At 37.7% G+C, this 20,478-nt stretch overlaps 1 long non-coding RNA gene and 1 pseudogene across 1 annotated transcript; both read right to left on the bottom strand.

Moving 5' to 3' along the window:
• Positions 1 to 20,478, bottom strand: part of LOC130222303 (zinc finger protein 208-like) — a 758,572-nt pseudogene that overhangs the window by 715,630 nt on the left and 22,464 nt on the right.
• Positions 8,668 to 10,475, bottom strand: LOC130222427 (uncharacterized). The gene is made up of 3 exons (XR_008836460.1): positions 10,368 to 10,475; positions 8,944 to 9,018; positions 8,668 to 8,860 (listed from the first exon to the last, which is right to left on the bottom strand). It is a non-coding gene; the product is annotated as an uncharacterized LOC130222427 (long non-coding RNA).

Raw genomic sequence — 20,478 nt, 5'->3', positions numbered from 1 at the left:
CCGACCATTTAATAAAAAATAAATAACCAAAACAGTGTATAATCCTAAATCGTTAGCCTACTGTTATTTGAAATATATATATATATTATTATTATTATTATATTATTATTATTTTTTTTTTTTTTTTTTTGTGTGTGTGTGTGTGTGAACAACACGAAACAATGTCATATTGCTTAGAGGCAAAACAGCGCCGTGGCTGTGTTTGCAGTTTGCTAAAAAAAAAAAATTTGATCATGATCGGAGCAGTCATAAACAAAATTTGTTACATAATAAATGCCTACTGAAGTGGTTATGGTTTTTTGTAAGAATATCCATATTTAAAATTAAATGAAAACCTGAATAATCTTTTTATTTTTATCTTTTTTTTCTCAGAGGGAGCATCGTCACCACTTTCTTTAAGCCAGGTTTTAGCATTTGCTTCAGGTTCAACCTCCATTCCGAGGCTGGGTTTCCCTGTTGAACCAGCACTTGAGTTCCTGCATCAACAGGATAATGAGCATGCCAAAATTTACCCTGAAGCAAATACATGTACTATTGTTTTGAGGCTGCCAATGCATCGATTGTTTGAGGACTTTGAAATTTACATGAAAGAGGGCATTTTGCAGGCCCCCACATTTGGGGTAATGTAGTTCAGTTAATGGCAACCCCATTGTATATTGTTCTTTTTTTGTGTCTAGTGTTCTTTGCAACACCATTGTATATTGTTCTTTTTTGTTTCTAGTGTTCTTTGTCATGCAAAAACATTTTTTTGTGTAGTAATTGTGGTAAATAAAATACTCTGTTCATAGCACCTGCTGTTTTTGTGTACACTAAAAAATTTAATTTTGTGTTTAAGCACTCAAAAACTGATTATAAAATTTAAATAATTAGTATACATATAGTCCAGTCTTGTTCAATGACTGTCATAGTTTACATCAGGTAATACTGATAAAGTACATCGTTATATTGGTGACATGAAATTTCTACCAACATTTTCAGCACATTAAAAAATGTATTTGAAACATTAATCTCAAAATTTTTTGCAGTGTAAATTATTTAATTTGACTCATAAAAGCCCTACAGTGACATATTAAAATTTAATGTATTTAACAAATATAAGACATGAAGATTTAAAATATTCCACACACTTAAGGTTAAAATGGTAAAGGCAAAAAATAGAGATGGAGTAAATATTCCAAATATGCAGACTGAAGAATGTGTAAGAATATTGATACAAAAAAATGAAATAAAGGCCTTAAGGAAAAAGCTGTCTTCTACCTGTTTATCTTTAGGTAGACCTTCCATATCATCAAGGTTGAACTAGGAAATCTTGGGCTTAAAAAGGTTGGTGACTACTGGGTTACACTATTCAACAAATAATTACACTTTTTGAGCAACATGACACAAGCAATTGATAATGTAGGAAAAGGACAATTACATAATTTTATAAATTTGCCTAACCATTTGCTACAGGGGTGTTGCTAGGTTCAAAATGTATAAGGGGCTTAGCCCCTAAAAAGTATCCCCTAACCACACAAAAAAGACGTTCTAATTCACCCCACTAATATACCCTCACTCACATAAGGTGATCTACTGTAATGTTAATAATAAGATTATAAATGGTTTAATAATAAATAAAGGGTTTTTGAGTTGACAGTTTAACAATCAATTGTGAAGCTTTGTGACTTGTAACACCAAAAAGGAAAAAAACATTGATAAATGAACCCACTTTTCATTTACTAGTCTGTTATAAGCCATATCACACCACTTAAGTTTTTTTGTTACTTTTTTTGAAAATGTCATTTTCTGCATGTCTTCAAAACTGAAAATATAATTTATTTTCTAGAGTGAGTTGTTATGCAATGTGATACAAAGCTACAAACATGTTGGACAGAGTGATTACCTTAGGTGTGTTGTCAAGATACTGGAATATTTTAATTCAATACCATGCAAAATATTGATATTCAATAGGCTACTCTTTTTGATATAATAACAACTTTATAAAAAATAGTACAAAAAAATTACAAGATCTATATGCTAAAAATATGTTTACTACAAATTACTTTAGAGGGATTTTTTTTTCAGTTTTCCTCAAAATGGTTGATGTGGGCATTGTAGCACTTTAAATACATGTAATGCCCGTTTCATTCATACTTGAGCAGAAATTATATATGCCTCACAAAGAAGATGAACAGTCCAGGAAAATCCCTAATATGGATGAAGGCATCAGCTATTGCTGTAGTTGAATAAAAATAAGATCTGAATAAACATGACAAAACATGACCAAATGATGTTTAACAGAGCAAGGAAATTTCCACAGTATGTCTGATAATATTTTTTTCTTCTGGAGAAAGTCTCATTTGTTTTATTTTCAGCTAGAATAAAAGCAATTTTGCATTTTTAAAAAAACATTTTTAAGTCAAAATGATTAGCCCCTTCAAGCTATTTTTTTTTCCGATAGTCTACACAACAAACCATCACTATTCAATAACTTGCCTACCTACCCTGCATTTAAAGCCTGTAAATGTCACTTTAAGCTGTATAGTCTTAAAAATGTCTAGTCAAATATGATTTACAGTTATAATGGTAAAGATAAAATGATTCAGTTATTAGAAATTAGTTATTGAAACCATTATGTTTAGAAATGTGTTGAAAAAAAATCTCCGTTAAACAGAAATTAGGGGAAAAATTAGGGGTAAGGGAAGGGGGGGGGGGGGGGGGCTAATAATTCTGAGTTCAACTATATGTGTTCTTACAGCCATTTTAGGTATTTTAATAAGAAAGTCGATTAATAATCCCCTGCTAACTGACATAGCATGTTACAGTAGAATGTAGCTATAAAAATAATAAGCTAGATCCATTAATTCACTGTGATTTAATTACAGAAACAGAAGTGACTGGCCATATCATATCTCAATAACTATGCCTAGATATCTACTTCATATCTAGAAAGCTAGTACAATTTAGATTTTACTGACTAATTCGCATGTATTTACATTGGTATGATCGATTACAGTTATTTTACAAAAACAAAACTACACACATTTTATACTGTGGAAACAAATATTAAGCTTCATCAGTAGTTAGAACTATTCACTTTCGCAAAAGAGAAAAAAATATTATTACCTCATCAACTTTAGCTCCTTAAAACAATGAATAAATGAAGTGCAGTAGCGGAGTTTTTTAAAACCATGTGACAACAGTGCCACTCCCACCTGCCGGTAGAAACAGGTACTGCTGAACAGCTGACGATTTAATTACCCGACACAAACGCGGAATGTTTGTGATGTATGTGGTAATTTTCAGTAACGTTACTTAGATAAAATAAATGTGATACAACATATTTAAGTGCAACACATTCCAAAAGATCAGGGGCCTTTGTCAGTACATCAGGGGCTGATTTTCTGCAGGTGCTAAACACACTTGATATGTGATGATATGGGAGAATTAAGAGAAACCTTGACTCTAAAATGTCGATTCCCTTCCATGTTTTCTGTACCTGTTAATACAAAGTTTGTATGTACCTGCAAAAACATTTAGGCTATAAAAGTACAAAATAATAATAATAATAATAATTATAAAGTGAGCATGCTCTTGACTTTTGAGGTGTAATTTTTTTTTGTGTAATTATGTCAGAACACCTGTCAGTCAAAACTTGACAAACTGTACAACTACATAAAATTATAACTGTACGAATATTGTTTATGTTATTTAAATTGACATTTAATTATGGCATACCAAAATGTTTATATCATTTGTATGAATATTTATAAATATATACCAGTTGAAATAAAAAGCTGTGAATAAAAATGGTAAAAATAACTCAATTGCAAATTAAACATAACTGAGGATTTAAGTGAAAACAATAATAGCGAACTAATAGGTAAAATAAAGCTGGAATAAGCAGCGGAACAGTAAAGTGGCAGACGACACGCAGACGTCACGTTCAGGCAGCGGAACATTAAAGTGGCAGACGACACGCAGACGTCACGTTCTCAGGCAGCTGAACAGAATGTGGCAGACGCAGACGTCACGTTCGGCAGACGCAGACGTCACGTTCAGTGAGACGAGTGCACGTTGCAGCGTCAGGTTATTGACCCATTCCGGACGCCATAGTTAACGAGTTAACAAGTGTTGGAGAGCAGGCGCCACCCCTCCCCCACTGCTCTGCTGTGCTGGGGGATGGGGGAGGGGCGCTGCTGCTGATCACACACACACACAGCAGACTCTACACCTGTAAGCTGAGCTGGCCTTCATCAGCTCACAGTCACTGTGTGTATTTAAAACATCATACATTCATACATATTTTTAAATATTAAGCCACTGATTATCAAGAAGTGGGGAAAAAATAGGACGCAATATTAATATAAATTGATCTACATTTTTATAAGTCCTAAACTATGATAAAACCTCCACACTTCTCCTTTTTTATCAAAGCATGTTTTTAACTTTGCAGACATTATTGCAGCATCATCAGACAGTCACTAAACAGCTATCAAGAGGATTTAACTAATCACATTCTCATGTTAGACATCACATTTTCACATGAACAACAATTCATTAACCACTATAAAATATCAATGAAAGATTTCAAAATCTACATCTGAATGAGCTGAGGGAAATCTGCATTTAGTCATTTTAGCTATCAAATGCACTGAATCTATGAGCAGTTATAATAATTAGGCCACATGTTTGTTGTCATCACTTTGTAACAGCAGATGAAGACTGTTTGCTTTAGGTCTGCACAGTAATGAGCTGCATCATACTTTACACTTTCCCACACAGCCCTTGATTTTATTTCAAGGCAGATGTCTTCAACAGGTGTTTAAGTGTGACTACATTGACTGCTATAAGAGTTAACGAGTTATCAAGTGTTGGAGAGCAGGCGCCACCCCTCCCCCACTGCTCTGCTCTGCTGTGCTGGGGGATGGGGGAGGGGCGCTGCTGCTGATCACACACACACACAGCAGACTCTACACCTGTAAGCTGAGCTGGCCTTCATCAGCTCACAGTCACTGTGTGTATTTAAAACATCATATATTCATACATATTTATAAATATTAAAACACTTTCCCACACAGCCTTGGCTTTATCTAATGGGAAATGTCTTAAACAGTTGTTGATATCTTGGGGCTGTTTAAAAGAACATAACCTTCTCTTACTTTACATGAATCAGACAAATCCACTAAAAGTCATTATGACCACATCACAGAACATTTCTCTGGTGGTATAATGCATCATACTCTTAAAGGCTTTGACCACAATTAGGCAAGTATTATAATGCATTGTAACTTGTGAATATTTATCAGCTCAGATGCACTGTTAAATTATAAAGAGGCAAACAGAAAAATGTGTTGACTTCACCTCTAATCTAGCTGTTCTTATTTTTTAGCATGATATCTAAGAGACATGTTTGCATATCTCCTGTTAAATGTTCTCTGTGTTAGATTAATAAATTAATAGCTAGATTATTAGTTTTCTTTCATCTTTAAGTAAATGTAAAAATGTTTAATTACAGATGACAAAAAAGAAAAAACCAAGAGTGATGAGGGGGAGCAAGATGGACAAGAGAGATGAGGAAGAGGAAACAAGCAATGCTTCTTATTTTGTTAGTGACATCTCTACAGAGGTAAGTTAAATGTTTCTAAAGTATAATCAAAAGATTTTTCCCCAAGAAAATGACATAAGCAATAAATATGAAGGCCTCATTTTGATCCTCTGTGAGTACACAGCACCAGTGCCTGTCAATAAGTGATGTTTTATAAACAAATTTGGGAAGGAGCACGATCAGTCTTTGACGAGGCTAATTCATCAACCTCACAATCATTCTATTATCCAATCAGCTCAAGAGGAAACCCCTATGAATATTCAAACACGTCATACCTCCGTTTTCTCTTGACTTCAGCGTTGGTACATCCAATCACTGTAACATTGTCCAAACAGCAAATTTCCATGAGGATGACACGGCTCCTCCTGCAAACTCCAAGCCGATGTCTAGCGCACCAGTACTCGGCAGAGCATATCAACAGAGGTCGCGGTCTTAACTTGGGCCTGTCACGCCGCCGCTCCTGCAGACGCCTGCAACAAACCTGAGCCGCACCCCAGTTTCGGCAACCACCGGCACAGATCAATCGAGTGCGCTTAGCACGGCGAAGCGCCCCCATCGGCCAATTCGCCATGACAGCTCGAGCACGTTTCTGCTACGGCCCCATCCATCCCCCAGCATGGAGCATTTCCACTAACTCACAGCGGGAATCTGCCTTACTACCGCCCGCAATGCCACTGCTTTTGTGGTGCGCCAAATTTAGGAATAACAAGCCTATTATTCCCTCGTGGTGCTTGCAGATTAACCTGGTACAAACTGCTTGTATATACATTAATCACATGTGCACCGTTTCAAGGTCGCATCATTTTAATGATTTCAGTTAATGTTTATTGTTATAGTGTCTGTAGCGTACTACTTCGACATCAGAGGCAAACACTACAGTTTTACACCTGTGTAGCGCAGGACAAGGCAGTCAAGAGCAATCGATTGCCGATCACAACGCCGTGTATAGACTTTACTCCATAGATTCATCGTCTAGGTACTTAACATGTATAAACTTAAAATGTTATTACCGTAAACAAAGACATAATCTTTGTTCTGCAAGTGAAACAATTAATGAATTGTGTTAAAAATAAAGAAGAAAGAAAATAAGAAGTAATAGACATGTATATAAAATAAATTGCTTAAATTTAATAAGTAAATATAAAGCAATCACACCAAGCTGATAAGCAATTTCAGCTCAGAAATCATCCAGAATCACACGTCTAGCTTACCCCATCTGTTTTCACAGCAATTTAACTTGCAATTTCACTCGATCTAAATGAAGTAACTCCTTTTAAAACCTTTGGCTACTCCTCAACGCTCCTTGCACTACCTTAAGTTCCTTTAATTCTATCATTCTAGTTTTTCATAGAAATTAATTGGAAAAGTCAGTGGAAATGCCCCATCATTGCCCTCTTTTACTATTTTAACCCCTAAGCCTTTTCTAATCCTTGGTCTTTAATCCCACCAAGTAGTTATATCATTAGGTTGCCGCTGCTAGCAGTAAATTTACGTACACAGTGACTGCTGAAATTGACTGACTGAAATTTAAGCACAGTGACTGCTCCCACTGGAGACGCACACGCTATTGCGTACTACTGCAAGTGCAGTGACCACTCCTACGGGAGACGCACACCCTATTATCATGCACCACCACAAGCACAGTGATCGCTCCTATAGGTGTCGCACACCTTATTATTATCCATCACTGCAAGCGCAGTGACAGGTCCTACAGGAGTTGCACACCTTATTGTCATGCATCTCCACAAGCGCAGTGACCGCTCCTACAGGAGTCACACACATTATTATGCACCACTGCATGCGCAGTGACAGCTCCCACGGGAGATGCTCACATTATTATTATGCACAAACGCTACTGCAGTGACCGCTCCCACTGGAGACGTACACCTTATTATTATGATCCACTGCAAGTGCAGTGACCGCTCCCACTGGAGACGTACACCTTATTATTATGATCCACTGCAAGTGCAGTGACCGCTCCAACTGGAGACGTACACCTTATTATTATAATCCACTGCAAGTGCAGTGACCGCTCCAACTGGAGACGTACACCTTATTATTATAATCCACTGCAAGTGCAGTGACCGCTCCCACTGGAGACGTACACCTTATTATTATGATCCACTGCAAGTGCAGTGACTGCTCCCACTGGAGACGTACACCTTATTATTATAATCCACTGCAAGTGCAGTGACCGCTCCCACTGGAGACGTACACCTTATTATTATAATCCACTGCAAGTGCAGTGACCGCTCCCACTGGAGACGTACACCTTATTATTATAATCCACTGCAAGTGCAGTGACTGCTCCTCAGGAGAAGCATTCATGTTTTAATCTTGGTATAATATAAATAAATTGCTTTTGTGAGCACTGTGATCACTGCAGAGTCCACTCTCGCTGACGCCGTATGCCTGAACTTCTGGCTCTATTCACGGCAAGCTGATCATATGGAAATGTGATTTGTAAAGTACTTAGTCAAAATACACTGACATGATTGACTTGTCTCACTACTATTGGTTATTTAACATTTAGCATAATCAATACTAAACTAGTTTTATTGCTTTAATATAGAGGCTCCGTCTACCTCTTTAAAAGCATCACTTGTGTTTTTAGCCAGTCATCGTCAGCTTTGTGGTTGTCACGCCCCTACACACACATGCCAGTCATCATCAGATATTACCATCATCAGTTGGTAATGATGTAGTAGTGCAGGAAACCGTCATTTATTTCTCGTTTATTCATAATTCCATTATTCCCATCCCATCGTCATTAGGATTATTATAAATTTTCCATTTAAAGTTGTTGTGCACCTCTCTAGTCAATATATCTGGCCCATCCAATGAACACAAGAATGCACAGTAATCTTTTTAAGAAACTTTATTCAGATCAAATCTGCAAATGCGTTTGAAGACCCACAACCAGAGAAAAATGATCACAATGTGAAATCTGTCAAATCATCCTACTGTAGATGTATTTAGCTGTATTAAAATAACAGATCCCTGGACTAGGTACTAGCACTTAAATACAGTAATAATTGAACACTTTTTAAATGTGGGTTGACTTATAAGCAGCATCGCTTCTGCCTGGAGAGTTTTTGTTATGATAACAAACCAATTCTGCCTTCCAACATTGAGTTGCCTGTTGTGATTTCCAGAAGACTCTTATTATGAAGACACATGTCCATTGTCCATGTACCTCTGTCAGCCACCAGCGTCACCTCACTCAAACTGGTCAGTATCTGGTAGTTTATTTCAGTGTGTTGTAGAATTTTCCTGTTGAAAGATAATAAATGAACAGTGTTTTGTGCTGTTGTGATTCCAGAAGACTCTGATAATGAAGACACATGTCCCCGTACCTCTGTCAGCCACAAGCGTCACCTCGCTCAAACTGGTCAGTATCTGGTAGTTTACTTTAGTGTGTTGCAGATGGGCTGGGCGATATTCAAAACAAAATGTATCACAATATCATGTTTCATATCATTCGATACCGATAATTATTGAATATTTTTTAAATACATTTAGGAATATTAGGATTTTTTTATGTAACCACTTTATTTTAATTTACCAACATTACTATGGCAGATAGTTTTAATGGCATTTAACTATGCTAACTATAAAACATTTAAACAAAATATCTCATAAACATACGTGTTAAAGAGACACTTAAACTTGATATATATTATATATTATATTTATATATATATATATATATATATATATATATATTATATATTATATATAATTATATATAAATGTTAAGTGCAATGGTGAAGCGTAAACGCTGAACAATTAAAGCAAACTTTAAGGTAGATCAACATCTGTAAGTTGTGAATAATAATGATACCATAAACCTCAAACTCTGTGAACAACACAAATTAGGATCATCAAATCTGAGCTTTAGTAAAGGAACTAACCATCATTATTCAAACACACACTGCAACATTAAAGATGGTGAAGTTAAATGATTACAATACCCCTAAGCTGAAACTCTTTCAGATGGGGAGCTAGGGGCTGTGATGCACAAGAAAAGAAACCAAAAAGCCACTCTGGCGCTGCATCCATTTAATTTACAATCTCCTCACTGCTGCCAGCCACCGCACTTATTTTCACATGTGTTGTTATTCTGACCTGAAGTGACAAGCGCAAGCACGTGGTTTCGGTTTCCTTGACCATTTACAATGGGCTCGCGCTCCCCTGGCTTTTCTCGTAACTAGGTGACCATCAAGCGTTTTGTCAGAGGATGACAAACAGAGACTGTTGCTGCAGCTCCAATGCAAGTTTATGGAGAAAAGTATAAGGCTCTGCAGTGTTTGGATGCACTGTGTTTGTCTGAGGTCATTAGTCTGCCGTTATTACTGAAATGTGTGTATTCTATACAAAGTGTGAAGCAGATTGGTTATTTCTACTGGCATGACACACGGTGTGCTCACAGCATTCTGAAAAGTTTCGATGTTTTTTAACTAGCGTTACGTGTGCGGCGCTTGCATAACATGTGCGACCATTGGAAATGACAAACTGAGACCCTAAGCTTATTGGCACTGCTTCCAAGGCGGGCGCTCAGCAGACACATTTTAATAAAACTATAGCGATTTATACCAAAACTACATACCAAATCTTTTTTATTGATATTGACAACGATGTTCAGTCAATAAATATCGATACCGATTTTACCACCCAGCCCTAGCTGTAGAATCTGCCTGTTGAATGATAATAAATGAACAGTGTTTTGTGCTGTTGTGATTTCAGAAGACTCTGATAATGAAGACACATGTCCCCGTACCTCAAGTTCTGTCATCACTGGCCAGAATCAGGAGATCATTCAAATGATGACAGGTAACGCAGAAGGATCACTCAGTTGCTCTCCTGCAAAACAAACACACTCATTGGTCTTAAGAACAGCCTTTTCATTTGTTCCCTAAGGATTGACTGCTCATAAATTTAAATTCAGTCACCAAAATGTAGATTAGGCTTAGATTAAACTTGAATCTGAAAATCAAGTGTGATTACTGCTTGTTTAACTGTTAGTTGGTGAATCTAGTATTTAAGAGAAAGTCTTAAGGGGATTAATTCACCCAAAAATGTCATTTGTTGTTAATTTACTCACCTTCAGGCCATCCAAGATGGTGACTTTAGTCCTTCAGCCTCGCTGCTGTCGTCAGTTATTTACAGCAGTTCCTTTACTGTTCATCACTTACTCTAAACGCAATAACATCACTGTAGTTCTTGCATTTTGGTGATTGGCTAGTTCATTTTGACGATTGAGGTTTTAATCAGGTTATTGTGTGGTATTAATGAAGGGTTTGATGAGCGCTGGTGTCTGAATGTGAGATTTTTAAGCTGTTTCCTCACCGTTTCTTTGATCATTTTAACATGCACACCTCACATTAGTACAGCACGTAGAGAATTGATGAACGAAATGATCAACAGGCTCTATATTATGATTTGGCATATAGTTAAAACAACTAATTTGATATTGCACACAACATATATCACATATATCACAAAATAATATGTGTGTGTGTGTGTGTGCTCCCCTAATTTACAAAGTTTTTGACCTTTTGTTTTTCAGGACAGAAGGCTGCAGTGAGGCCCAGGACAGCTGATGAGCAGGCTGCTGCAGTGAAGGCAACCCTGGACAACCCTTTGTTCTGAAAAAAGCTCCAGAGAAAGTGAGCAGAAAGGCTTACCTTCAAAACAATCCATTTATTCACTCCAGACCCTGGATTAACGTAAACGACTTTTGTTTATAAGACAGTCCAGTCCAAGAAAAGAAGAATAATTTGAGCACATCGCTGTTCTGTTTAAGTTTGCTGCATGGGAACACATCTCTAAGTTTTTCTGCTGTGTTCCTTTTATTTAAAACCTTTTGATTCTCTTATTGAGCATTGAGTCACTAGTCAACATTTGTCCTAAAATTCAGAAAATGGTGATAAAATATGGTCAAAAGTTAAGCGGTCAGAATAAATCCATCTTGATGTTGTAGGATAACTGATAGAAATGTACACTATAATTAAAACTATTTACACAATTGTCTGTAGTTGGTTCTTAATGTCAGCCTGTAGTGTCTGCTGTAAACTTTCAGTATTTTCAGACTCAGACTGATTGGCTAAAGCACAGGCCATGTAGCAGATTCTCCAGTCCCTGATGGCTTTAATCCACTGGATGTGGAGGTTTTGGGTGTATTATGTCAGTTTACTGTGCTCCACATTTACATCAATACACTATAGTACCTTATAATAACTAGTTATATATTTATATGTACGTATTATTCAGACACCAGATTTTATTTGTATACACGTATGTACAATCTCATAGATAGATAGATAGATAGATAGATAGAAAGAAAGAAACATGCATTCATACATACACGGGACATTCTACCAGAAACATACATTATCTCTCCCTGAAATAAAATCAAATACAGCGAATAAAAAGTATTTCATTCCAAACAAATGTCTAAAATGGCCTGATGGTTGATTTCTGTGGGTTTTTCTGTAAAGGATTATGTCATTCATTTGGTTTCTTAGATTTTTTTTCATTAAAAGCACTAAAATGTACAAAGCCTGTCACTGTCCTCGTCCTCAGCCCTGTTTAAACCTGCAGCTTTAAGAGTTTTGTTGTGCTAAATACTTATTTAAAAAACTTTATTGAAATAATAAATTCCACAAGTAATTTTATTTATTATTTGTAAAATAATTTTACAGTTGTCCCATGCTTCTGTCAGACCATGTCACATTTATATATATATATATATATATATATATATATATATATATATATATATATATATATATATATATATAAACAAGCACATGTGGTGCCTGAATAGTTATTTATTACTATAAAAATGCTTGGGAGAAATGCTGTGCTTTTGAACATTCTGGTCATGAAAGTATAATTTCATAATAATCATAAATGTTTCTTAATTGTATTTAATTCCATATTAAAAACTGAAGGTTATAAATAAATAGGCTACAGATAGAGAGGGAACTATGTGGTAAAATATAACTCATTCACACATTAAAATGAATTTCACTTAACACTTAATGAGATCGCTGTAAATAGGTTACACAGGAAAGCATGTAAAGGTGATTTTCTCTTGTGGCATATGTGTTTATTTGGTCGTTAAATGTATTAATATCGTCAGTAAAAGTATCAAGAAGCAGTATTTAAAGTTTGACGCAGCTCACAATTAGTTAGGTAACGTGAGCAGATGCGCAAATTTCACGCATTTTACGCTACGTTGAGAATGACGTCATCAGACATTTCCCGGGAAAAGATGGATCGATTTAGTAGGAGAATGGCGGCACTGCGGTCTCACCACAAGAAATGTGAGGAAAGATATATGGCAAAAATGAGGACCGAGACTGACAACAATTTACAGAATGTGGTAAGTAATGGTTTATATTATTGAATATATGTTCCGTGTTTATAACTATGGGTTACATGATTGTTAACTTAGTTATATACTAGATGCTTCGTAGAGTCCTCTTTATCTAAACGCTGGCCTGCCAACTCTCGAGCATTCGACAGTATTCTCACGCCAAAAATCCCCTTCTTTAAGCAAATAGCCTCTTATAAAGTCAGCTATAAAAGCAAAAATCCCCTTCTTCAAGTATATAGATGCATGCAACACCTGCTCAGTGAAGCTTGTTTGTGTTTAACGTTACTGGCTATTGCGTGGATCCAGTCAGAGGCAAACCTGACCAAGTGATTTAAGTATACCAATCATTCTTGATATTTTTTTTATTTGGCATCAGGGAGGTTCTATAATTAGAAGCAGTGAGAAAAATCATAATGTCACCACACAAATCAGGGCTTTTTGAAACCAATAAGTTGTGCCACACTTGGGGAGGGAGAAAATTCTCACTCCAACCTAAAACCAAAAGTTGGCAGCCCTATTATTATTGTACATGTACATTATTGTACATGTTGTACTGTAAATCGCTTTATGCATTTTTTGCATGTAATGTTTAAACTTGATTAAATGCAGTGGCGTAGCGGACGGGCCCGTAGGGCACGCACCGCGGGGGGGCTCCGCGTGATTAGGGGGCCCCGCGTCGTCGCGATTTTAAATAATTGAAAATCCACCGGCAACCACAATAATCAAACTCTTGGGAACAACTGTGGTCGAACCAAAGTTCACAGGTCTGTGTTCTCTGAACACCTCTCAAGCGGTGGACTACTTCATTCTGATTGCTTGCCGCCAATGTTGCCAACTTAGCGACTTTGTCACTAGATTTAGCGACTTTTCAGACCCCCCTAGCGACAAATCTAGCGACTTTTTTGTGTGTTATTGGAGATTTTTAGACTGTCATTTGTTCATACTGTACCGTCCCTACTCTTCTCAACGAGCTGCGTGTGATGCCACCGACCCCTTCCCTGCCTCACAGCCCTGACAGGCGGCCCAGTCAGTCCTCGTACAGCAGCCTCTCCCACCTGCAGCCCGAGAGCAGATCACCCCTCTGCGTACCGACGACAAATGATTTAGCACAGGCAGTGTGAAGGTATTTCCCTTGTACAGTCAAACCGATCTACTTCTACTTTATTTTAACAATTTAATTGGACCGTTTATTCTTTTCTTGTTCACAATCACAGATATTTTAGTGACAGTTTCTGAACTTGTCTGAGTTTATTACATATGAGAGATTACTGCACATTCACTACATATCTATAATGACATACTGTATTCAAACAGCAATAAATTTAGTTAAATAAACATGCTTATATAAAGTGTAGTGCAATTATAAATACCCCTTTATTAACCATAGGCTGTTAAACAAACAGAAACGGTAAAACATGATGACGTCAATGATATGCAAATTGACGTATGACGTATCCCCCCCCCCCCTCTTCATCAGGGGGCCCCGTCAGCGATCCCTGCAGGGGGGCCTCCGCATTTTGCGCTATGCCACTGATTAAATGATAGTCGTGTGAGTTGTTACATCTATGTTAATGTTTAAACTTGATTAAATGATAGTCGTGTGAGTTGTTACTGTTATGGGAAGCAGACGGACAAGGAAGGTGAGTGAGTTATTAACGAAGTTTATTTACAACATATAAGCACATCAGGAGAACGGAGGAGAAGTGAGTGGAGTCTGGTTGTTTGTAGAGATCCTTGGTGGCAGGTTGGATGACTGATACTGAGGGAGACCGAATGCACACACCAGAGGGCTTGCGGGGAAGACAGACTGACGACAAACACAAGGCAAACAGGATACCGGAACACTGGACAAACTAGGAGAGACAGAGAGCAGATAAGTACAAAATACTGATATCGAGGGTTTAGTGATTACCAGGAGGTGTTCACTCAGAGTCCGCTTCGTAGGAACGAGACCGGACACTGAGTGAAGTGAGGTGTGTGCTTATGTAGTGACTATAAGTGATTGGGTGCAGCTGTGTGTGGTTAATACTCAGGTGATGGTGATCTTTGCGTGATGCTGGTGGAAGAGCCTGGCCAATCCGTGACAGTTACATCTATGTTAATGTTTAAACTTGATTAAGTGGGGGAGGGGAGGTTGTGCCAAAGGGTGTGGGGGACATCAAAATCTTCCTGTAAAAAACATTTTAATATAAAAGAAAAAAATGTCTGTAGTCTGACAGTATCATGCCTTCAAATGTGTTTGTCTTTTCATATTTGTCTTTAATACATATTAAACATTGATTATTACAGATCCCCTACAAAGTAAATAAATCCCCATTTACAAAATAATATGTTTAAGTTCAGGCCTTGTACACTACAAAACAATGTTTTGTGTGAACTTTTACTGCTGATTTGAGTACTCAAGATATTCTAATACAAAGATTAAATAGAAGGCATGTATTTTGATGTCCTAAAATGTTTTACAAATTAAACAAGTAAAACACATGGGTATTTGTATAAAATTATACTTTAAATCTAATTCTGAGATGAGCATCAAATGTTGATTTCACCTATTATTTTTTTATATTGGTTAAAGTTTTTATTTGTCCAGATTTAATAAATTAAGGTCATATTTTCACACAATGTTATTACATTAAATTGAACAACTTAATGTAGAATATAAGAAGAAATAGAGGTATAAACAACATATAAATATATGTAGTATACTGTAGCATAACAGTCAATAGGTCACTAAATCGATAATTAGACATACACAAAGAATAAGATGAGTAATACATGTGCACGACTACATCAACGCATTAATGTCATAGTATGTCAGTAAGAGCTGAGGAATTATCAGCGAAACACAGGTAGGGCTGGGTAAAATGTTGCACTGCGTTGTAGACAATAGCCGTGTTTAAGTGTGTGAGGTGCTGCACATACTGATCAGTTAGGACATCAGTGATTGTCAAACACAGCTGATATTATAATTTTACTATAGAATTTGCCACTACAACCATCACCTCATCTGAGGCCGTACTCACACTAGGTACAGTTGCCTTGAACCAGGCCAAAGCACGCTTGTCCCCCCTCCCGTCTCCCCCGTCGGCCCGCACTGACACCACAATCGGGCCTGGGCACACTTACGTCATCACTGTTGTGCTGTTCAGTGAGAAGCGCTCTCACTCAGCAGCACAGTGGAGATTTCTCTAGTTATATCGTGTCAGTGGTTTGATGTGCAGTGACATGCAGTCAAATATTTCACCAAACAGTCCTTAGGGATGCGGTGACACGCAGTCAGATATTTCGCCGCACAGATCCACCACTTTTGGCGCTCATAATCATAATGCGCAGCTGTCGTGCAGTGAGGAGTTTGCGTCTTTAATAAACTGCGGCAGTTTGCGTTCACTGAACAGTAAGAATGATTAATAAATCCATATGAAACAGCCCCTTAAAGTCACATATCGCTTTCAATTTCAGGCTTTGGCGCGTTTTGCACTCACACACAAGCGTACCGCGCCAAAGCCCAAGTGAACCGCGCTCAGTCCCACCTCTTCCAACTGGGCCAGGGCCAGCCAAGTGAAGCGTGCTTGAGCCCAATTCAGCGCACTCACACTTCTCAAACGGTCCGGGAAACGGGCCTTGGCACGGTACAGATGGCATAGTGTGAGTAGGCCCTAATACAGCCAGAATTAAGTCGTAGTATTTGACAACCAGTCCTTCTCCTTCAAGCATCATGCCGGTTACCACTTTACAATATTGGGAAGATTAGGCCTCTTTTATTTAGTTATCATCTTATTTGTCAGTGAAAACATGACAAATGACACAATGACAAAATTATTTGTCAATGACATGTTTTCACTGACAAAAAAAAAGAAAATAACACAAAAAGAAATGAACAGTCCTATTTAAACCTGTTAAAATGTCAAAGTTAAATATTTATATTTTCTTAACAGGAACAATCAAACGACAAAGGTGAGGTGCTAACAGAGAACGGGTCTGCTGAGAGGAGTGACAGAAACAGAGAACGGGTCTGCTGAGAAGAGTGACTTACAAACAGAGGACGGGTCTGCTGAGAAGAGTGACTTACAAACAGAGGACGGGTCTGCTGAGAAGAGTGACTTACAAACAGAGAATGGGTCTGCTGAGAAGAGTGACTTACAAACAGAGAACGAAATCAGTAAACAGGACTCAAGTGAATCAGAAACATGTAGTGAATATGTTCCATCAGACAAAGAGAGCACTGCTGATGAGCTTGATTCAGAAAGGGAGTCAGGGGTGCAATTAAACACTATTGACACATTGATTCCTTCAGATAAGGATTCTTTACATACAAGCAAGAAAAAAAAAAGATGACAATCAAAACAACTGTTAATTGTCCCAAAGGCACAATAAAATGGAACAAAAAGCAGTACTGTTTGTACTGTCAGAAACCCCAGAGCAAGATATCACGACACCTTGAAAATCGGCATGCCAATGAACCTTAGGTTTCAAAAGCTTTTTCTTTTCCAAAACACTCTAAAAAAAGAAAAGATCTTCTAGAGGGAATTCGAAATAAAGGGAACTATTTTCACAATGTAGAGGTTTTGGAAAAGAAAGATGGAGAAATTGTAACTTGGCGTCAACCAACCGTGGCTGCAGACATTTCAGATTTTCTTCCTTGCCCTCAGTGTCTTGAGTTTTTCATGAAGAAAGATTTATGGAAACACTCAAAGGCATGCAGAGCAGAGAACGTTGTTAAACGAAAAAAAGGAGAGAGGGTGCGGTCCACTGCAGCTTGCCTTCTACTTATGGGGTCGGACACCCCTGCTGGTATTAGAACACTTTTGATGAGTATGCGTGAGGACAGTATCGCCAAAGCAATAACCGAGGATCGCTTGATCATGTTGTTTGGCGAGTCCATTTATACAAAGTGCGGCCACGACCGAGCTCAGCACCCATACATTGTACAAAAAATGCGAGAACTTGCAAGGTTTATGGTTAAGGTGAAAGAGCTATCCAAGTCAGTGGAAACACTTGAGAAACTGTGTGTTCTTCAAAACTTTGTTCTGGCGATCACTGCATGCAAGGAGGTAAGCAGCTACAATGCTGAATCAAATCTTTTTAAAACTCCTTCTTTAGCTCTCAAAATTGGTTACTTATTAAAGAAGGCATGTCAGATAAGCTTAGGCCAGAGTCTTATGTCTGGAGACACTGAGACAGAAAGGAATGTAAAAAACTTCATCAAACTTATTGACAGTCACTGGAGAACTAATATTTCAAGCAAGGCTCTCAACACCCTTCAGCAAGCCAGATGGAATAAGGGTGATACCATACCGCTTACTGCAGATGTCATGGCATTACAGAAACACTTGAGAAAGCAGGAGGAGGTGTCAAAAGAAAAACTAAGGAAAAATGCAAACGCTGCTGACTGGAAAGTTTTAGCAGAAACAATACTTTGTCAGATTATTTTGTTCAATAGGATACTTGAAGGAGAGGCTTCTAAACTACTCCTTACAGTTTATGAAAAGAGGAATGTGAAGCCTACCAACCAGGATGTTGTTAAATCTCTGACTAAGTTAGAGCAGCAACTGTGCAGTGAATTGACTAGATTGGAAATTCGAGGAAAAAGAGGGAAAAAAGTACCAGTACTACTGACCAAAGACATGGTTGACTCACTTGATCTTTTAATTGGAAGCAGAGAGAAAGTTGGGGTCACAAAAGACAATCCTTATGTTTTTGCAAAAGTTGAGTGTTCAGCCCATATTCGTGGGTCAGACTGTCTACGAAAATATGCAGCAGTGTGTGGTGCCAAAGACCCAAAAAGCCTGACTTCAACCCAACTGAGAAAACAAGTGGCAACTCTGTGTCAGATTATGAACTTAAAAGATAATGAGCTTGACCAGTTAGCTAAATTTATGGGTCACGACATACGCGTTCACCGCGAATATTACAGATTGTTGGAAAACACCATACAGCTAGCAAAAGTAAGCAAGTTGCTGTTGTCTCTAGAGAAGGGGTCTGAAGTATACAAAGGAAGATCTTTGAAGGAAATCCAGTTTAGCACTGATGGTAAGTACAGTGGATTTAGTTTGTTTTTTTTACTACAGTAACTTAAAGTAATAGTAATACTGTTTTGAATATTTTTTCTTTTAGATTTTTAATATTTGATTTCTGTCTTGGCTTATTTCTAAACAACCCTTTCTTGTTGGCTTTCTTACTGTCTTTAAATGAGACACAGCATTTAAAAAATAATGAACACTTAATTTGTTCAAAAATAAATGTGAAATGAATAAATTAGCATAAAACTGCACCAGTCAAGATGACGCGCAGTACCCAAATTACAGTGTTAATCAGTTTAAAGTGGTCATACAAACCTTGCAATAAAGTGCCAAAGAGCTTTGTAATATGTTTAAGGAGCTTGATCTGTTTTTATGTATATTTCTCTTAAGGCAAATTTTTTTTTGTGTGTGTGTCTGACAGTGACTGGAGAAGAACTAAGTCAAACTACAGATATGGGTGAGTATTATTGTGATTTTATCATAAGCTATGAACTGAAAGTTTGCTAGTTTAATCCATAAAAGGTGCCAACACTAACTTTTCAAAATTGTTGTTATATTTAGATGAGGAGGAACACACTTCTGCTTCAAGAAAATCCGTCAGTCGCTCTTCTCAACACAAACGGCAAAGTTCTGACACAGGTGAGTCGTCATGAACCAATAATGTATGTGTTGTTAAAAATTAAATGTCAGTACAGCGTTTTGAACATGTCAACTGTTTATTGTTGTTAGCTGTTTAAGTGGTCACAGAAGTTGAGGAGGAACACACTTCTGCTTCAAGAAAATCCGTCAGTAAATCTTCTAAACGCAAACGACAAAGTTCTGACACAGGTGAGTCGTCATGAACCAACAATGTATGCGTCGTTAAAAATTGTGTTCTGATGTTCGATTACTAAAGCATGTAAACAAACTGTTTATTGTCGTTATATTTAGATGAGGAGGAACACACTTCTGCTTTAAGAAAATCCGTCAGTAAATCTGCACATAAAACAGACTTTGGACTTCCGGTTGCAGGCGTGAATGGAGTAGTCGCGACTTTCGAGGTCCCTGTAGATTTACTTTTTCCTTCAATTCTCTGATCCTCCACCACTTTATTCATTTCATAGTGCTTGACTGTGAACATGTTTAACGCGTAAAAAGACTAAAAATGGCATCGAAATCCAGCAAATATGAGAAAAAAGACCCTCCTAAAGATGATGGAACCGCAGCGCACGCGGAGTTTAACATGGCGGCCTTAACTGGCCTTCTTGGAGGGTCGAAGTCGGCGCAATAACATCAGAATTATCGGAGTGCCTGAATCCGTCGAGGGCCCTCGACCATCTGTGTTTTTCTCGCAGTTCTTGGTGGATGTTATGGGCGAGGAAATCCTGTCATCTCCTCCGGAGATTGACAGGGCGCACCGCGCTCTTGTAGCTAAACCGAAACAAGGAGGAAAACCAAGAGCTGTGATAGTTCGCTTTCACCGCTATCAGATTAAAGAGGCAGTGATG

This window comes from Danio aesculapii, chromosome 4, assembly GCF_903798145.1.
Source record: "Danio aesculapii chromosome 4, fDanAes4.1, whole genome shotgun sequence".
NCBI classification, from domain to species: domain Eukaryota; kingdom Metazoa; phylum Chordata; class Actinopteri; order Cypriniformes; family Danionidae; genus Danio; species Danio aesculapii.
The sequence above is the reverse complement of the archived record's forward strand: the minus strand, read 5'-3'. Positions and strand labels throughout refer to the sequence as shown.